We start from the raw sequence: 16757 nt of genomic DNA, 5'->3' as shown, positions 1-16757 counted from the left end.
TTCCATTCAGAATGGAAGCAGGCTCTTCCAATACTCTTATAGCCATCATGTTCTCATTCCTAATTAATAAAAAAGTGGAGTACATACTGCACAGTCATTTAGATTGCATCTTCAGTCTAAAATCTAGTGCATTTAAGTGGCATTAAAAAGTGCTTCTATGTACACGCACTGAATATGTACTAGGTTTGCAGAATTTTGACTTCACAGAATGGGTTTTTAGCTCAAGTGTGTGTAGATGAACTGCAAGGTGTGTAAGTATGTGTTCATGGAGTGCTTCAAGTGTAAAATCTGTATGATTTGTGCAGTTAAAGTGCTAATTTTGCCTACGAGAAAGAAAAGTACTACAGAAGAATTATAAAGGATTGGCACTTTGGCTGCCTTTGCTGATGACACAGTTGGCTAAATTGTAAAGCACTGGTCTATTAAGTTGCAGAGTGTGGTTGAACTTGGTTAGTAGACTTGGTACCTGTTTCTGTGTCCTGCTGAAGACAAGGACGGCTTGATACCACTGTCAAAGCCCAGTTTATTAAGAAAAGCATCCATGGAAGAAGAAGTGTTGATTCGAAAATGGTTCTCCTCCAATTTCTCTCCACTTGCTAGAAATACAGAGTCTCCATTATAGCACACAACAGAGTGTTAAAGTCGGGGATGGAAGAGCATGAAAATGGGAAGTTTACTTATGGAGAGAACTGAGAAATATCCTGTGTGCAGACACCAGTGTAGGACGATTGAATACATTTAAATAATGCCTCTAGATTGCTGGCATTTATCTGTGCCTCAGTGGCCTAATGGATAAGGCACGAGCCTCCTAAGCCAGGGATTGTGGGTTCGAGTCCCGTCTGAGGTGCAAACCAATGTTCACTCTTACTTTTCCAGAAAAATAAATATATTTATTACATGCTTCCTCTCAGATGTTTATGAGGTATTAGGAACTTTGAAATGGTACCATTTTACTTCTGTACTCTTCAGAGTCATGTTGATGTTCTGAAACTACAAAGTCGATTTTTAAAGACCTATCTTTGTCAGATGCATTTTTGACCCGGCAGAAGATATTCCTTTGGAAAAAATGATTTGAATTGGATTGGTGTAACTGTTGTTTCTAGAGGTGGTGAAAGGCTTTCAGGCACTTGAATAGGGCAAGTCAGGATTCATGAAACGTATACAACCTTTGAGTGTGTGTAAATTGGAATATCCAGGAAGGAGCAGTTTGTACTACTTTCAAAAAAGTTTCTCTCCACTTCTGGAAACATCCAGAGCTATATAAAGCAGAAACTGAGCTTTAATCTCATGAAGAAAGAGGTTTAAATGCAAAAATGAAAACAATAGCTTATCGTACTGGTGACATTCTCATTATATAAATTCCAAAAAAGTGATTTAATTGAAAGGAGCTGAAAAAAACCCACAATGGTTTGTAAACCTAAATAACTATAAATAATATATTTTCCAACCTCGCATACCACCTACAGTATAAAAATAAAAGCAGCAGGACACATGACCGCGTGGACTTATGGATAAGGCGTCTGACTTCGGATCAGAAGATAGAGCGTTCCAGTCCCTTCGTGGTCGGTTTTTGCCAATTGTCACTCAATTCAGGTTTCCATTCAGAATGGAAGCAGGCTCTTCCAATGCTCTTATAGCCATAATGTTCTCATTCCTAATTAATAAAAAAGTGGAGTACATACTGCACCTTCAGTCTAAAATCTAGTGCATTTAAGTGGCATTAAAAAGTGCTTCTATGTACACGCACTGAATATGTACTAGGTTTGCAGTATTTTGACTTCACAGAATGGGTTTTTAGCTCAAGAGTGTGTAGATGAACTGCAAGGTGTGTAAGTATGTGTTCATGGAGTGCTTCAAGTGTAAAATCTGTATGATTTGTGCAGTTAAAGTGCTAATTTTGCCTACGAGAAAGAAAAGTACTACAGAAGAATTATAAAGGATTGGCACATTGGCTGCCTTTGCTGATGACAGAGTTGGCTAATTTGTAAAGCACTGGTCTATTAAGTTGCAGAGTGTGGTTGAACTTGGTTAGTAGACTTGGTGCCTGTTTCTGTGTCCTGCTGAAGACAAGGACGGCTTGATACCACTGTCAAAGCCCAGTTTATTAAGAAAAGCATCCATGGAAGAAGAAGTGTTGATTCGAAAATGGTTCTCCTCCAATTTCTCTCCACTTGCTAGAAATACAGAGTCTCCATTATAGCACACAACTGAGTGTTAAAGTCGGGGATGGAAGAGGATGAAAATGGGAAGTTTACTTATGGAGAGAACTGAGAAATGTCCTGTGTGCAGACACCAGTGTTGGACGAATGAATTCATTTAAATAATGCCTCTAGATTGCTGGTATTTGTCTGTGCCTCAGTGGCCTAATGGATAAGGCGCTGGCCTCCTAAGCCAGGGATTGTGGGTTTGAGTCCCATCTGAGGTGCAAACCAATGTCCACTCTTACTTTTCCAGAAAAATAAATATATTTATTACATGCTTCCTCTCAGAAGCTTATGAGGTATTAGGAACGTTGAAATGGTACCATTTTACTTCTGTACTCGTCAGAGTCATGTTGATGTTCTGGAACTACAAAGTCGATTTTTGAAACACCTGTCTTTGTCAGATGCATTTTTGACCTGGCAGAAGATATTCCTTTGGAAAAAATTATTTGAATTGGATTGGTGTAACTGTTGTTCCTAGAGGTGGTGAAAGGCTTTCAGCTACTTAAATAGGGCAAGCCGGGTTTCATGAAACGTATACAGCCTTTGAGTGTGTGTAAATTGGAATAGCCAGGAAGGAGCAGTTTGTACTACTTTCAAAACAGTTTCTCTCCACTTCTGAAAACATCCAGAGCTAAATAAAGCATAAACTGAGCTTTAATCTCATGAAGAAAGAGGTTTAAATGCAAAAATGAAAACAATAGCTTATCGTACTGGTGACATTCTCATTATATAAATTCCAAAAAAGTGATTTAATTGAAAGGAGCTGAAAAAAAAAAACAATGGTTTGTAAACCTAAATAACTATAAATATTATATTTTCCAACCTTGCATACCACCCACAGTATAAAAATAAATGCAGCAGCACACATGACCGCATGGACTAATGGATAAGGCGTCTGACTTCGGGTCAGAAGATAGAGGGTTCGAGTCCCTTTGTGGTCGTTTTTTGCCAATTGTCACACAATTCAGGTTTCCATTCAGAATGGAAGCAGGCTCTTCCAATACTCTTATAGCCATCATGTTCTCATTCCTAATTAATAAAAAAGTGGAGTACATACTGCACAGTCATTTAGATTGCATCTTCAGTCTAAAATCTAGTGCATTTAAGTGGCATTAAAAAGTGCTTCTATGTACACGCACTGAATATGTACTAGGTTTGCAGAATTTTGACTTCACAGAATGGGTTTTTAGCTCAAGTGTGTGTAGATGAACTGCAAGGTGTGTAAGTATGTGTTCATGGAGTGCTTCAAGTGTAAAATCTGTATGATTTGTGCAGCTAAAGTGCTAATTTTGCCTACGAGAAAGAAAAGTACTACAGAAGAATTATAAAGGATTGGCACTTTGGCTGCCTTTGCTGATGACACAGTTGGCTAAATTGTAAAGCACTGGTCTATTAAGTTGCAGAGTGTGGTTGAACTTGGTTAGTAGACTTGGTACCTGTTTCTGTGTCCTGCTGAAGACAAGGACGGCTTGATACCACTGTCAAAGCCAAGTTTATTAAGAAAAGCATCCATGGAAGAAGAAGTGTTGATTCGAAAATGGTTCTCCTCCAATTTCTCTCCACTTGCTAGAAATACAGAGTCTCCATTATAGCACACAACAGAGTGTTAAAGTCGGGGATGGAAGAGCATGAAAATGGGAAGTTTCCTTATGGAGAGAACTGAGAAATATCCTGTGTGCAGACACCAGTGTAGGACGATTGAATACATTTAAATAATGCCTCTAGATTGCTGGCATTTATCTGTGCCTCAGTGGCCTAATGGACAAGGCACTAGCCTCCTAAGCCAGGGATTGTGGGTTCGAGTCCCGTCTGAGGTGCAAACCAATGTTCACTCTTACTTTTCCAGAAAAATAAATATATTTATTACATGCTTCCTCTCAGATGTTTATGAGGTATTAGGAACTTTGAAATGGTACCATTTTACTTCTGTACTCTTCAGAGTCATGTTGATGTTCTGAAACTACAAAGTCGATTTTTAAAGACCTATCTTTGTCAGATGCATTTTTGACCCGGCAGAAGATATTCCTTTGGAAAAAATGATTTGAATTGGATTGGTGTAACTGTTGTTTCTAGAGGTGGTGAAAGGCTTTCAGGCACTTGAATAGGGCAAGTCAGGATTCATGAAACGTATACAACCTTTGAGTGTGTGTAAATTGGAATATCCAGGAAGGAGCAGTTTGTACTACTTTCAAAAAAGTTTGTCTCCACTTCTGGAAACATCCAGAGCTATATAAAGCATAAACTGAGCTTTAATCTCATGAAGAAAGAGGTTTAAATGCAAAAATGAAAACAATAGCTTATCTTACTGGTGACATTCTCATTATATAAATTCCAAAAAAGTGATTTAATTGAAAGGAGCTGAAAAAAACCCACAAGGGTTTGTAAACCTAAATAACTATAAATAATATATTTTCCAACCTTGCATACCACCTACAGTATAAAAATAAAAGCAGCAGGACTCATGACCGCGTGGACTAATGGATAAGGCGTCTGACTTCGGATCAGAAGATAGAGGGTTCCAGTCCCTTCGTGGTCGGTTTTTGCCAATTGTCACTCAATTCAGGTTTCCATTCAGAATGGAAGCAGGCTCTTCCAATGCTCTTATAGCCATAATGTTCTCATTCCTAATTAATAAAAAAGTGGAGTACATACTGCACATTCATTTAGATTGCATCTTCAGTCTAAAATCTAGTGCATTTAAGTGGCATTAAAAAGTGCTTCTATGTACACGCACTGAATATGTACTAGGTTTGCAGTATTTTGACTTCACAGAATGGGTTTTTAGCTCAAGAGTGTGTAGATGAACTGCAAGGTGTGTAAGTATGTGTTCATGGAGTGCTTCAAGTGTAACATCTGTAAGATTTGTGCAGTTAAAGTGCTAATTTTGCCTACGAGAAAGAAAAGTACTACAGAAGAATTATAAAGGATTGGCACATTGGCTGCCTTTGCTGATGACAGAGTTGGCTAATTTGTAAAGCACTGGTCTATTAAGTTGCAGAGTGTTGTTGAACTTGGTTAGTAGACTTGGTGCCTGTTTCTGTGTCCTGCTGAAGACAAGGACGGCTTGATACCACTGTCAAAGCCCAGTTTATTAAGAAAAGCATCCATGGAAGAAGAAGTGTTGATTCGAAAATGGTTCTCCTCCAATTTCTCTCCACTTGCTAGAAATACAGAGTCTCCATTATAGCACACAACTGAGTGTTAAAGTCGGGGATGGAAGAGGATGAAAATGGGAAGTTTACTTATGGAGAGAACTGAGAAATGTCCTGTGTGCAGACACCAGTGTTGGACGAATGAATTCATTTAAATAATGCCTCTAGATTGCTGGTATTTGTCTGTGCCTCAGTGGCCTAATGGATAAGGCGCTGGCCTCCTAAGCCAGGGATTGTGGGTTTGAGTCCCATCTGAGGTGCAAACCAATGTCCACTCTTACTTTTCCAGAAAAATAAATATATTTATTACATGCTTCCTCTAAGAAGCTTATGAGGTATTAGGAACGTTGAAATGGTACCATTTTACTTCTGTACTCGTCAGAGTCATGTTGATGTTCTGAAACTACAAAGTCGATTTTTGAAACACCTGTCTTTGTCAGATGCATTTTTGACCCGGCAGAAGATATTCCTTTGGAAAAAATTATTTGAATTGGATTGGTGTAACTGTTGTTCCTAGAGGTGGTGAAAGGCTTTCAGCTACTTAAATAGGGCAAGCCGGGTTTCATGAAACATATACAGCCTTTGAGTGTGTGTAAATTGGAATAGCCAGGAAGGAGCAGTTTGTACTACTTTCAAAACAGTTTCTCTCCACTTCTGGAAACATCCAGAGCTAAATAAAGCATAAACTGAGCTTTAATCTCATGAAGAAAGAGGTTTAAATGCAAAAATGAAAACAATAGCTTATCGTACTGGTGACATTCTCATTATATAAATTCCAAAAAAGTGATTTAATTGAAAGGAGCTGAAAAAAAACCCCAATGGTTTGTAAACCTAAATAACTATAAATAATATATTTTCCAACCTTGCATACCACCCACAGTATAAAAATAAATGCAGCAGGACACATGACCGCGTGGACTAATGGATAAGGCGTCTGACTTCGGATCAGAAGATAGAGGGTTCCAGTCCCTTCGTGGTCGGTTTTTTGCCAATTGTCACTCAATTCAGGTTTCCATTCAGAATGGAAGCAGGCTCTTCCAATGCTCTTATATCCATAATGTTCTCATTCCTAATTAATAAAAAAGTGGAGTACATACTGCACATTCATTTAGATTGCATCTTCAGTCTAAAATCTAGTGCATTTTAGTGGCATTAAAAAGTGCTTCTATGTACACGCACTGAATATGTACTAGGTTTGCAGAATTTTGACTTCACAGAATGGGTTTTTAGCTCAAGTGTGTGTAGATGAACTGCAAGGTGTGTAAGTATGTGTTCATGGAGTGCTTCAAGTGTAAAATCTGTATGATTTGTGCAGTTAAAGTGCTAATTTTGCCTACGAGAAAGAAAAGTACTACAGAAGAATTATAAAGGATTGGCACTTTGGCTGCCTTTGCTGATGACACAGTTGGCTAAATTGTAAAGCACTGGTCTATTAAGTTGCAGAGTGTGGTTGAACTTGGTTAGTAGACTTGGTACCTGTTTCTGTGTCCTGCTGAAGACAAGGACGGCTTGATACCACTGTCAAAGCCCAGTTTATTAAGAAAAGCATCCATGGAAGAAGAAGTGTTGATTCGAAAATGGTTCTCCTCCAATTTCTCTCCACTTGCTAGAAATACAGAGTCTCCATTATAGCACACAACAGAGTGTTAAAGTCGGGGATGGAAGAGCATGAAAATGGGAAGTTTACTTATGGAGAGAACTGAGAAATATCCTGTGTGCAGACACCAGTGTAGGACGATTGAATACATTTAAATAATTCCTCTAGATTGCTGGCATTTATCTGTGCCTCAGTGGCCTAATGGATAAGGCACTAGCCTCCTAAGCCAGCGATTGTGGGTTCGAGTCCCGTCTGAGGTGCAAACCAATGTTCACTCTTACTTTTCCAGAAAAATAAATATATTTATTACATGCTTCCTCTCAGATGTTTATGAGGTATTAGGAACTTTGAAATGGTACCATTTTACTTCTGTACTCTTCAGAGTCATGTTGATGTTCTGAAACTACAAAGTCGATTTTTAAAGACCTATCTTTGTCAGATGCATTTTTGACCCGGCAGAAGATATTCCTTTGGAAAAAGTGATTTGAATTGGATTGGTGTAACTGTTGTTTCTAGAGGTGGTGAAAGGCTTTCAGGCACTTGAATAGGGCAAGTCAGGATTCATGAAACGTATACAACCTTTGAGTGTGTGTAAATTGGAATATCCAGGAAGGAGCAGTTTGTACTACTTTCAAAAAAGTTTGTCTCCACTTCTGGAAACATCCAGAGCTATATAAAGCATAAACTGAGCTTTAATCTCATGAAGAAAGAGGTTTAAATGCAAAAATGAAAACAACAGCTTATCGTACTGGTGACATTCTCATTATATAAATTCCAAAAAAGTGATTTAATTGAAAGGAGCTGAAAAAAACCCACAATGGTTTGTAAACCTAAATAACTACAAATAATATATTTTCCAACCTTGCATACCACCTACAGTATAAAAATAAAAGCAGCAGGACACATGACCGCGTGGACTAATGGATAAGGCGTCTGACTTCGGATCAGAAGATAGAGGGTTCCAGTCCCTTCGTGGTCGGTTTTTGCCAATTGTCACTCAATTCAGGTTTCCATTCAGAATGGAAGCAGGCTCTTCCAATGCTCTTATAGCCATAATGTTCTCATTCCTAATTAATAAAAAAGTGGAGTACATACTGCACATTCATTTAGATTGCATCTTCAGTCTAAAATCTAGTGCATTTAAGTGGCAATAAAAAGTGCTTCTATGTACACGCACTGAATATGTACTAGGTTTGCAGAATTTTGACGTCACAGAATGGGTTTTTAGCTCAAGAGTGTGTAGATGAACTGCAAGGTGTGTAAGTATGTGTTCATGGAGTGCTTCAAGTGTAAAATCTGTATGATTTGTGCAGTTAAAGTGCTAATTTTGCCTACGAGAAAGAAAAGTACTACAGAAGAATTATAAAGGATTGGCACATTGGCTGCCTTTGCTGATGACACAGTTGGCTAATTTGTAAAGCACTGGTCTATTAAGTTGCAGAGTGTGGTTGAACTTGGTTAGTAGACTTGGTGCCTGTTTCTGTGTCCTGCTGAAGACAAGGACGGCTTGATACCACTGTCAAAGCCCAGTTTATTAAGAAAAGCATCCATGGAAGAAGAAGTGTTGATTCGAAAATGGTTCTCCTCCAATTTCTCTCCACTTGCTAGAAATACAGAGTCTCCACTATAGCACACAACTGAGTGTTAAAGTCGGGGATGGAAGAGGATGAAAATGGGAAGTTTACTTATGGAGAGAACTGAGAAATGTCCTGTGTGCAGACACCAGTGTTGGACGAATGAATTCATTTAAATAATGCCTCTAGATTGCTACTATTTGTCTGTGCCTCAGTGGCTTAATGGATAAGGCACTGGCCTCCTAAGCCAGGGATTGTGGGTTTGAGTCCCATCTGAGGTGCAAACCAATGTCCACTCTTACTTTTCCAGAAAAATAAATATATTTATTACATGCTTCCTCTAAGAAGCTTATGAGGTATTAGGAACGTTGAAATGGTACCATTTTACTTCTGTACTCGTCAGAGTCATGTTGATGTTCTGAAACTACAAAGTCGATTTTTGAAACACCTGTCTTTGTCAGATGCATTTTTGACCCGGCAGAAGATATTCCTTTGGAAAAAATTATTTGAATTGGATTGGTGTAACTGTTGTTCCTAGAGGTGGTGAAAGGCTTTCAGCTACTTAAATAGGGCAAGCCGGGTTTCATGAAACATATACAGCCTTTGAGTGTGTGTAAATTGGAATAGCCAGGAAGGAGCAGTTTGTACTACTTTCAAAACAGTTTCTCTCCACTTCTGGAAACATCCAGAGCTAAATAAAGCATAAACTGAGCTTTAATCTCATGAAGAAAGAGGTTTAAATGCAAAAATGAAAACAATAGCTTATCGTACTGGTGACATTCTCATTATATAAATTCCAAAAAAGTGATTTAATTGAAAGGAGCTGAAAAAAAACCCCAATGGTTTGTAAACCTAAATAACTATAAATAATATATTTTCCAACCTTGCATACCACCCACAGTATAAAAATAAATGCAGCAGGACACATGACCGCGTGGACTAATGGATAAGGCGTCTGACTTCGGATCAGAAGATAGAGGGTTCCAGTCCCTTCGTGGTCGGTTTTTTGCCAATTGTCACTCAATTCAGGTTTCCATTCAGAATGGAAGCAGGCTCTTCCAATGCTCTTATATCCATAATGTTCTCATTCCTAATTAATAAAAAAGTGGAGTACATACTGCACATTCATTTAGATTGCATCTTCAGTCTAAAATCTAGTGCATTTTAGTGGCATTAAAAAGTGCTTCTATGTACACGCACTGAATATGTACTAGGTTTGCAGAATTTTGACTTCACAGAATGGGTTTTTAGCTCAAGAGTGTGTAGATGAACTGCAAGGTGTGTAAGTATGTGTTCATGGAGTGCTTCAAGTGTAAAATCTGTATGATTTGTGCAGTTAAAGTGCTAATTTTGCCTACGAGAAAGAAAAGTACTACAGAAGAATTATAAAGGATTGGCATATTGGCTGCCTTTGCTGATGACACAGTTGGCTAATTTGTAAAGCACTGGTCTATTAAGTTGCAGAGTGTGGTTGAACTTGGTTAGTAGACTTGGTGCCTGTTTCTGTGTCCTGCTGAAGACAAGGACGGCTTGATACCACTGTCAAAGCCCAGTTTATTAAGAAAAGCATCCATGGAAGAAGAAGTGTTGATTCGAAAATGGTTCTCCTCCAATTTCTCTCCACTTGCTAGAAATACAGAGTCTCCACTATAGCACACAACTGAGTGTTAAAGTCGGGGATGGAAGAGGATGAAAATGGGAAGTTTACTTATGGAGAGAACTGAGAAATGTCCTGTGTGCAGACACCAGTGTTGGACGAATGAATTCATTTAAATAATGCCTCTAGATTGCTGGTATTTGTCTGTGCCTCAGTGGCCTAATGGATAAGGCACTGGCCTCCTAAGCCAGGGATTATGGGTTAGAGTCCCATCTGAGGTGCAAACCAATGTCCACTCTTACTTTTCCAGAAAAATAAATATATTTATTACATGCTTCCTCTCAGAAGCTTATGAGGTATTAGGAACGTTGAAATGGTACCATTTTACTTCTGTACTCGTCAGAGTCATGTTGATGTTCTGAAACTACAAAGTCGATTTTTGAAACACCTGTCTTTGTCAGATGCATTTTTGACCCGGCAGAAGATATTCCTTTGGAAAAAATTATTTGAATTGGATTGGTGTAACTGTTGTTCCTAGAGGTGGTGAAAGGCTTTCAGCTACTTAAATAGGGCAAGCCGGGTTTCATGAAACGTATACAGCCTTTGAGTGTGTGTAAATTGGAATAGCCAGGAAGGAGCAGTTTGTACTACTTTCAAAACAGTTTCTCTCCACTTCTGAAAACATCCAGAGCTAAATAAAGCATAAACTGAGCTTTAATCTCATGAAGAAAGAGGTTTAAATGCAAAATTGAAAACAATAGCTTATCGTACTGGTGACATTCTCATTATATAAATTCCAAAAAAGTGATTTAATTGAAAGGAGCTGAAAAAAAAAACCAATGGTTTGTAAACCTAAATAACTATAAATAATATATTTTCCAACCTTGCATACCACCCACAGTATAAAAATAAATGCAGCAGAACACATGACCGCGTGGACTAATGGATAAGGTGTCTGACTTCGGGTCAGAAGATAGAGGGTTCGAGTCCCTTTGTGGTCGTTTTTTGCCAATTGTCACACAATTCAGGTTTCCATTCAGAATGGAAGCAGGCTCTTCCAATACTCTTATAGCCATCATGTTCTCATTCCTAATTAATAAAAAAGTGGAGTACATACTGCACAGTCATTTAGATTGCATCTTCAGTCTAAAATCTAGTGCATTTAAGTGGCATTAAAAAGTGCTTCTATGTACACGCACTGAATATGTACTAGGTTTGCAGAATTTTGACTTCACAGAATGGGTTTTTAGCTCAAGTGTGTGCAGATGAACTGCAAGGTGTGTAAGTATGTGTTCATGGAGTGCTTCAAGTGTAAAATCTGTATGATTTGTGCAGTTAAAGTGCTAATTTTGCCTACGAGAAAGAAAAGTACTACAGAAGAATTATAAAGGATTGGCACTTTGGCTGCCTTTGCTGATGACACAGTTGGCTAAATTGTAAAGCACTGGTCTATTAAGTTGCAGAGTGTGGTTGAACTTGGTTAGTAGACTTGGTACCTGTTTCTGTGTCCTGCTGAAGACAAGGACGGCTTGATACCACTGTCAAAGCCCAGTTTATTAAGAAAAGCATCCATGGAAGAAGAAGTGTTGATTCGAAAATGGTTCTCCTCCAATTTCTCTCCACTTGCTAGAAATACAGAGTCTCCATTATAGCACACAACAGAGTGTTAAAGTCGGGGATGGAAGAGCATGAAAATGGGAAGTTTACTTATGGAGAGAACTGAGAAATATCCTGTGTGCAGACACCAGTGTAGGACAATTGAATACATTTAAATAATGCCTCTAGATTGCTGGCATTTATCTGTGCCTCAGTGGCCTAATGGATAAGGCACTAGCCTCCTAAGCCAGCGATTGTGGGTTCGAGTCCCGTCTGAGGTGCAAACCAATGTTCACTCTTACTTTTCCAGAAAAATAAATATATTTATTACATGCTTCCTCTCAGATGTTTATGAGGTATTAGGAACTTTGAAATGGTACCATTTTACTTCTGTACTCTTCAGAGTCATGTTGATGTTCTGAAACTACAAAGTCGATTTTTAAAGACCTATCTTTGTCAGATGCATTTTTGACCCGGCAGAAGATATTCCTTTGGAAAAAATGATTTGAATTGGATTGGTGTAACTGTTGTTTCTAGAGGTGGTGAAAGGCTTTCAGGCACTTGAATAGGGCAAGTCAGGATTCATGAAACGTATACAACCTTTGAGTGTGTGTAAATTGGAATATCCAGGAAGGAGCAGTTTGTACTACTTTCAAAAAAGTTTGTCTCCACTTCTGGAAACATCCAGAGCTATATAAAGCATAAACTGAGCTTTAATCTCATGAAGAAAGAGGTTTAAATGCAAAAATGAAAACAATAGCTTATCGTACTGGTGACATTCTCATTATATAGATTCCAAAAAAGTGATTTAATTGAAAGGAGCTGAAAAAAACCCACAATGGTTTGTAAACCTAAATAACTATAAATAATATATTTTCCAACCTTGCATACCACCTACAGTATAAAAATAAAAGCAGCAGGACACATGACCGCGTGGACTAATGGATAAGGCGTCTGACTTCTGATCAGAAGATAGAGGGTTCCAGTCCCTTCGTGGTCGGTTTTTGCCAATTGTCACTCAATTCAGGTTTCCATTCAGAATGGAAGCAGGCTCTTCCAATGCTCTTATAGCCATAATGTTCTCATTCCTAATTAATAAAAAAGTGGAGTACATACTGCACATTCATTTAGATTGCATCTTCAGTCTAAAATCTAGTGCATTTAAGTGGCAATAAAAAGTGCTTCTATGTACACGCACTGAATATGTACTAGGTTTGCAGAATTTTGACTTCACAGAATGGGTTTTTAGCTCAAGAGTGTGTAGATGAACTGCAAGGTGTGTAAGTATGTGTTCATGGAGTGCTTCAAGTGTAAAATCTGTATGATTTGTGCAGTTAAAGTGCTAATTTTGCCTACGAGAAAGAAAAGTACTACAGAAGAATTATAAAGGATTGGCACATTGGCTGCCTTTGCTGATGACACAGTTGGCTAATTTGTAAAGCACTGGTCTATTAAGTTGCAGAGTGTGGTTGAACTTGGTTAGTAGACTTGGTGCCTGTTTCTGTGTCCTGCTGAAGACAAGGACGGCTTGATACCACTGTCAAAGCCCAGTTTATTAAGAAAAGCATCCATGGAAGAAGAAGTGTTGATTCGAAAATGGTTCTCCTCCAATTTCTCTCCACTTGCTAGAAATACAGAGTCTCCACTATAGCACACAACTGAGTGTTAAAGTCGGGGATGGAAGAGGATGAAAATGGGAAGTTTACTTATGGAGAGAACTGAGAAATGTCCTGTGTGCAGACACCAGTGTTGGACGAATGAATTCATTTAAATAATGCCTCTAGATTGCTAGTATTTGTCTGTGCCTCAGTGGCCTAATGGATAAGGCACTGGCCTCCTAAGCCAGGGATTGTGGGTTCGAGTCCCATCTGAGGTGCAAACCAATGTCCACTCTTACTTTTCCAGAAAAATAAATATATTTATTACATGCTTCCTCTCAGAAGCTTATGAGGTATTAGGAACGTTGAAATGGTACCATTTTACTTCTGTACTCGTCAGAGTCATGTTGATGTTCTGAAACTACAAAGTCGATTTTTGAAACACCTGTCTTTGTCAGATGCATTTTTGACCCGGCAGAAGATATTCCTTTGGAAAAAATTATTTGAATTGGATTGGTGTAACTGTTGTTCCTAGAGGTGGTGAAAGGCTTTCAGCTACTTAAATAGGGCAAGCCGGGTTTCATGAAACGTATACAGCCTTTGAGTGTGTGTAAATTGGAATAGCCAGGAAGGAGCAGTTTGTACTACTTTCAAAACAGTTTCTCTCCACTTCTGGAAACATCCAGAGCTAAATAAAGCATAAACTGAGCTTTAATCTCATGAAGAAAGAGGTTTAAATGCAAAAATGAAAACAATAGCTTATCGTACTGGTGACATTCTCATTATATAAATTCCAAAAAAGTGATTTAATTGAAAGGAGCTGAAAAAAAACCCCAATGGTTTGTAAACCTAAATAACTATAAATAATATATTTTCCAACCTTGCATACCACCCACAGTATAAAAATAAATGCAGCAGGACACATGACCGCGTGGACTAATGGTTAAGGCGTCTGACTTCGGGTCAGAAGATAGAAGGTTCGAGTCCCTTCGTGGTCGTTTTTTGCCAATTGTCACATAATTCAGGTTTCCATTCAGAATGGAAGCAGGCTCTTCCAATACTCTTATAGCCATCATGTTCTCAATCCTAATTAATAAAAAAGTGGAGTACATACTGCACAGTCATTTAGATTGCATCTTCAGTCTAAAATCTAGTGCATTTAAGTGGCATTAAAAAGTGCTTCTATGTACACGCACTGAATATGTACTAGGTTTGCAGAATTTTGACTTCACAGAATGGGTTTTGAGCTCAAGTGTGTGTAGATGAACTGCAAGGTGTGTAAGTAAGTGTTCATGGAGTGCTTCAAGTGTAAAATCTGTATGATTTGTGCAGTTAAAGTGCTAATTTTGTCTACGAGAAAGAAAAGTACTACAGAAGAATTATAAAGGATTGGCACATTGTCTGCCTTTGCTGATGACACAGTTGGCTAATTTGTAAAGCACTGGTCTATTAAGTTGCAGAGTGTGGTTGAACTTGGTTAGTAGACTTGGTACCTGTTTCTGTGTCCTGCTGAAGACAAGGGCGGCTTGATACCACTGTCAAAGCCCAGTTTATTGAGAAAAGCATCCATGGAAGAAGAAGTGTTGATTCGAAAATGGTTCTCCTCCAATTTCTCTCCACTTGCTAGAAATACAGAGTCTCCATTATAGCACAGAACAGAGTGTTAAATGCGGGGATGGAAGAGGATGAAAATGGGAAGTTTACTTATGGAGAGAACTGAGAAATGTCCTGTGTGCAGACACCAGTGTTGGACGAATGAATACATTTAAATAATGCCTCTAGATTGCTGGTATTTGTCTGTGCCTCAGTGGCCTAATGGATAAGGCACTGGCCTCCTAAGCCAGGGATTGTGGGTTTGAGTCCCATCTGAGGTGCAAACCAATGTCCACTCTTACTTTTCCAGAAAAATAAATATATTTATTACATGCGTCCTCTCAGAAGCTTATGAGGTATTAGGAACGTTGAAATGGTACCATTTTACTTCTGTACTCGTCAGAGTCATGTTGATGTTCTGGAACTACAAAGTCGATTTTTGAAACACCTGTCTTTGTCAGATGCATTTTTGACCCGGCAGAAGATATTCCTTTGGAAAAAATTATTTGAATTGGATTGGTGTAACTGTTGTTCCTAGAGGTGGTGAAAGGCTTTCAGCTACTTAAATAGGGCAAGCCGGGTTTCATGAAACGTATACAGCCTTTGAGTGTGTGTAAATTGGAATAGCCAGGAAGGAGCAGTTTGTACTACTTTCAAAACAGTTTCTCTCCACTTCTGAAAACATCCAGAGCTAAATAAAGCATAAACTGAGCTTTAATCTCATGAAGAAAGAGGTTTAAATGCAAAATTGAAAACAATAGCTTATCGTACTGGTGACATTCTCATTATATAAATTCCAAAAAAGTGATTTAATTGAAAGGAGCTGAAAAAAAATAACAATGGTTTGTAAACCTAAATAACTATAAATAATATATTTTCCAACCTTGCATACCACCCACAGTATAAAAATAAATGCAGCAGAACACATAACCACATGGACTAATGGATAAGGCGTCTGACTTCGGGTCAGAAGATAGAGGGTTCGAGTCCCTTCGTGGTTGTTTTTTGCCAATTGTCACACAATTCAGGTTTCCATTCAGAATGGAAGCAGGCTCTTCCAATACTCTTATAGCCATCATGTTCTCATTCCTAATTAATAAAAAAGTGGAGTACATACTGCACAGTCATTTAGATTGCATCTTCAGTCTAAAATCTAGTGCATTTAAGTGGCATTAAAAAGTGCTTCTATGTACATACACTGAATATGTACTAGGTTTGCAGAATTTTGACTTCACAGAATGGGTTTTTAGCTCAAGTGTGTGTAGATGAACTGCAAGGTGTGTAAGTATGTGTTCATGGAGTGCTTCAAGTGTAAAATCTGTATGATTTGTGCAGTTAAAGTGCTAATTTTGCCTACGAGAAAGAAAAGTACTACAGAAGAATTATAAAGGATTGGCACTTTGGCTGCCTTTGCTGATGACACAGTTGGCTAAATTGTAAAGCACTGGTCTATTAAGTTGCAGAGTGTGGTTGAACTTGGTTAGTAGACTTGGTACCTGTTTCTGTGTCCTGCTGAAGACAAGGACGGCTTGATACCACTGTCAAAGCCCAGTTTATTAAGAAAAGCATCCATGGAAGAAGAAGTGTTGATTCGAAAATGGTTCTCCTCCAATTTCTCTCCACTTGCTAGAAATACAGAGTCTCCATTATAGCACACAACAGAGTGTTAAAGTCGGGGATGGAAGAGCATGAAAATGGGAAGTTTACTTATGGAGAGAACTGAGAAATATCCTGTGTGCAGACACCAGTGTAGGACGATTGCATACATTTAAATAATGCCTCTAGATTGCTGGCATTTATCTGTGCCTCAGTGGCCTAATGGATAACGCACTAGCCTCCTAAGCCA

The 16757-nt window shown here is 38.5% G+C and overlaps 9 non-coding genes across 9 annotated transcripts; all 9 read left to right on the top strand.

The window, feature by feature from the left end:
* Positions 1-2352: 2352 nt before the first annotated feature.
* TRNAR-CCU (transfer RNA arginine (anticodon CCU)) lies at positions 2353-2425 on the top strand. Its single transcript has one exon. It is a non-coding gene; the product is annotated as a tRNA-Arg (tRNA).
* A 1523-nt stretch (positions 2426-3948) lies between these two features.
* TRNAR-CCU (transfer RNA arginine (anticodon CCU)) lies at positions 3949-4021 on the top strand. The gene has a single exon. It is a non-coding gene; the product is annotated as a tRNA-Arg (tRNA).
* A 1522-nt stretch (positions 4022-5543) lies between these two features.
* TRNAR-CCU (transfer RNA arginine (anticodon CCU)) lies at positions 5544-5616 on the top strand. The gene has a single exon. It is a non-coding gene; the product is annotated as a tRNA-Arg (tRNA).
* A 1524-nt stretch (positions 5617-7140) lies between these two features.
* Positions 7141-7213, top strand: TRNAR-CCU (transfer RNA arginine (anticodon CCU)). The gene has a single exon. It is a non-coding gene; the product is annotated as a tRNA-Arg (tRNA).
* Positions 7214-8735: 1522 nt separating this feature from the next.
* TRNAR-CCU (transfer RNA arginine (anticodon CCU)) lies at positions 8736-8808 on the top strand. Its single transcript has one exon. It is a non-coding gene; the product is annotated as a tRNA-Arg (tRNA).
* Positions 8809-10332: 1524 nt separating this feature from the next.
* On the top strand, positions 10333-10405 carry TRNAR-CCU (transfer RNA arginine (anticodon CCU)). Its single transcript has one exon. It is a non-coding gene; the product is annotated as a tRNA-Arg (tRNA).
* Positions 10406-11928: 1523 nt separating this feature from the next.
* Positions 11929-12001, top strand: TRNAR-CCU (transfer RNA arginine (anticodon CCU)). Its single transcript has one exon. It is a non-coding gene; the product is annotated as a tRNA-Arg (tRNA).
* A 1522-nt stretch (positions 12002-13523) lies between these two features.
* TRNAR-CCU (transfer RNA arginine (anticodon CCU)) lies at positions 13524-13596 on the top strand. The gene has a single exon. It is a non-coding gene; the product is annotated as a tRNA-Arg (tRNA).
* Positions 13597-15119: 1523 nt separating this feature from the next.
* Positions 15120-15192, top strand: TRNAR-CCU (transfer RNA arginine (anticodon CCU)). The gene has a single exon. It is a non-coding gene; the product is annotated as a tRNA-Arg (tRNA).
* The last annotated feature ends 1565 nt before the right edge of the window (positions 15193-16757 follow it).

The sequence above is a fragment of the Lissotriton helveticus genome, chromosome 5_1 (genome assembly GCF_964261635.1).
Source record: "Lissotriton helveticus chromosome 5_1, aLisHel1.1, whole genome shotgun sequence".
NCBI lineage: Eukaryota > Metazoa > Chordata > Amphibia > Caudata > Salamandridae > Lissotriton > Lissotriton helveticus.
This window is presented reverse-complemented; position numbering and strand designations above follow the sequence as displayed.